The sequence below is a fragment of the Octopus bimaculoides genome, chromosome 1, assembly GCF_001194135.2.
Source record: "Octopus bimaculoides isolate UCB-OBI-ISO-001 chromosome 1, ASM119413v2, whole genome shotgun sequence".
Classification (NCBI taxonomy): Eukaryota; Metazoa; Mollusca; class Cephalopoda; order Octopoda; family Octopodidae; genus Octopus; species Octopus bimaculoides.
Genome location: NC_068981.1, coordinates 94257131 through 94260622, shown reverse-complemented (window position 1 = coordinate 94260622; position 3492 = coordinate 94257131). Strand labels below are relative to the sequence as shown.

Below are 3492 nucleotides of genomic sequence, written 5' to 3'. Positions count from 1 at the left end.
TCTTATAGAAACCTCTTTCAAAATTCCTATTTTGTTTTTCATATATTAACTTGTGTAGGTTGAACTATGTAAAATGTTGGAGAAAGAAACCTATCTGTTCTTACAATAATACCAATACATACATCTAAAGCAAATTTTTTTCAAGAGCCCTTAAAATATTATTGTGGATCCACAATTTACTATTTTGTTATGTGGACCTCCAAAAATCTTATATGGACCATTAGGGGCCATATGGACCCCAGTTGAGAACTTCTGATCTAAATCCTTTAAGATAGTACCCCAGCATAGCAGCAGTCCAATGAGTGAAATGATTTAAAGATAAAAGAAGATATATGAAATGATTATTAATACTTTTATAACTAAAAGTAAGATATTCTAAGCAGAGCACAGACAAATACATGTCTATAGTTAATGTTATCATCAAACACCCATAAGCATAAGCCAACCAAAGCCATGTGAGTGGATTTGGCTGACAGAAACTGAAAGAAGCCCAGTGTGTGTGTGTGTGTGTGTGTGTGTTTATTCCCACACCACTACTTCACAACCAGTATTGGTTTGTTTATATCCCCATAGCTTACCAGTTCAGCAAAAAAAGACCAATCCCAGTACTTTTCTTTTTAAGCCTAGTACCTATTTCATTGTCCAACTAAAGCCTTCAAGGCCATGTCCCAGCATGGCCACAGTCTAATGAGTGAAATGAATAAAAAAAATAAAAGCATGGCAGTGGCTATAAAAAGTAAATGTGAGGATAGAGTACAATTGCTTTTTTTTTTTTTAACTTGCTGAGTCTAGAGCAGAGATTCTCAACCATATTTTGCCTATGGACCCTTTTGATTCCTATTTTGCTCCACTGGACACCCATGTTAAAAAAATAAATTCTGTTATATTTTTATAATTAAATATTATTGGGTAATGGGTAAAGACCCTCTTTGGTCATGAATGACCATGGGATTGCACCTAGAAAGTTACCCTCTGAGGTACAAGTCTGGGAAAGTTTGTGTATGGAAGACCAGCAGTCACCCATGCATACCAGCCTCCCTTCTCCATACCACCAATATTATCCAAGGGAAAGGCAAAGGTCGATACAGCTTGGAACCTGTGACATCGCAACTCATTTCTACAGCTGAGTGAACTGGAGCAACGTGAAATAAAGTGTCTTATTCAAGAACACAAGACACAGTCCGGTCCAGGAACTGAACTCACTACCTTATGATTGTGAGCATGATGCTCTAACCGCTAAGCTATGCACCTTCACTAAACATTATTAGGAATTGCATCTTTTCTTTTTTTTAAAGCATTCGCTTGTTACAAGGTCCTTAGACCACTTAAAATGTAAAAGCTACTAGAATAAAATGGACGCTAGACGGAAGTAATTAGGTGACGATGTACATTAGACTGAAAAGACTGAAGGTCATATTGAAGAGGAAAACAAGACTAAGGAAGGGAATTCCAAAGTTCAGAGGTACGAGGGAAGAAACTGGTACTGTAAAGTACTTTATGACACTTAGGAGGTTGCACAGTATACTGATGAGAACTGGATGCAAGTCTAGTTGGTCACTGATAAGTTCTTAAAGGAGGAACCAGAGAAGAGAGCTCAGCTGAATAATGTCCATGAAAATACTTATAGAAAAGAGACAAGGAAGCTACACGATGACAATGAGAGAGTGACAATGACTGATAGCATTACAAATACAGTGTTGAATGCAGTCCAGTAGAGTTAAACAATTCACAGGAGCACCTGCTCATATGTGACGGCAGTACTCAATGCAGGGCGAATTTTGTGCATTGTAGAAGTTAAAGCAACTTATTGCTCATAAATTTTAACAACAAAATCTTACATGGACTTCCAAGGATCACAAGGACCCCAGTTGAGAACCACTGGCCCAGAAGAAAGGTGGTGCTTATGGCCTTAGCAGACTCTCCAAGACAAGTGAGATTGGTGCCATTAATATACTACTTGAACAGTAGCAATTCAAGTCTTGCCCCTAGCACTCCATCAGTTATGACAATGAGGGTTCCAGTTGATCCAATCAATGGAACAGCCTACTTATGAAATTAACATGCAAGTGGCTGAGCACTCCACAGACATGTGTATTCTTAATGTAGTTCTCAGGGAGATTCAGTGTGACACACAATGTAATAAGGATGGCCCTTTGAAAAAACAGGTACTACTCATTTTTGCCAGCTGAATGGACTGGAGCAATGTGAAATAAAGTGTCTTGCTCAAGGACACAGCATGCTAGCAGAAATCATGACCTTATGATCATGAGTTGAATACCTTAATCACACGTTGACTCTTCACACTTCAACTCTTGCAGGAAAGACATAAAGAAGAAGGGAATTAGAGGGGCATGACATTCTGGGAAGAAATGACTAGGCAAAATGATTAATGATTGACCTAGTGCATGGGAATGAACACACAAGGTTGTTAAGAGGAGGAGCGACCAATGGGATTAGATTGCTTGAGTGGTGGTAATATGAGTCCAGCCAGGTCCAAAGAACAGACACCATTATAGTAGCAGCAGAAAATGTTGAGAGAGGACACCAGAATATTGTCCACAAAATCAGGGATTCAGCAGCCATTTGAAGTTTGTTTTCTTGTATTACAATAATCATGTTTAGAACATCTAAATGTTCTTTAAAATTTAAAGTACAGCAGAAGTAATGATATATGCCTAAAAGCAATAAATATTTCTAAGGAAGCAGCACACATGGAGTCCAGTAATACGAAGAAAATAGAGGTAATGTTTATACACATATACAAATATAAGATGTTGACACACGTTTCTGTTAGACAAGCATTTTAGGATCATTAGATGTGATGGTTCTGTACAACTAATCAATACATATTAAATAGATTTCATAAGAATAAATTAGTTGTACAGAACCATTGCATCTAAGAATACTAACATACTTGCATAAGAGATACACATGTCTACATCTTATATATTGTAAACTCTTTTACTCTTTTACTTGTTTCAGTCATTTGCCTGCGGCCAATATAGTTAGCCAAATTTAGTTTGAAATCCCCATTCCTTTATGTTATATATACATACGTGTGTGTGTGTGCATGCGCACGTGCAGCAAATAGAGAGGGGCTATTAATCTGAGAAAAATACTTCATAAGCTCTCTGTTAGTACACCAGGTTAACAATATCATTTAGATTAGTGAAGAACTCCAGGTATTCTTATGGCAGGGTCCAAGGTTATGGTTCATCACAATTCTATATTGTAAATCCATGGATGGGCTCCAGACAAACTGGTTTTTACACAGAGTGATATATAACCAGAAATGGCTCTGACAAAAGTAGCATTAATTTTTTTAGGTCATTCAATTTTTCTCAACTGATCAATAGACCAATTGAGTAAACCTATCAGTAACGTACCTATAATGACTACTGGAAACAGCTGTAAGCCAAATTTGCTCCAATAAAGAAAGATATGTAAAAACATTATTTTAAACTTGTTTTATATATATATGTATGTATATAT

At 36.8% G+C, this 3492-nt stretch overlaps 1 protein-coding gene across 1 annotated transcript in view; it reads right to left on the bottom strand.

Annotated features, from left to right (window-relative positions):
* Positions 1-3492, bottom strand: part of LOC106873161 (enoyl-CoA delta isomerase 2) — a 37546-nt gene that overhangs the window by 7202 nt on the left and 26852 nt on the right. The window lies entirely within an intron of this gene.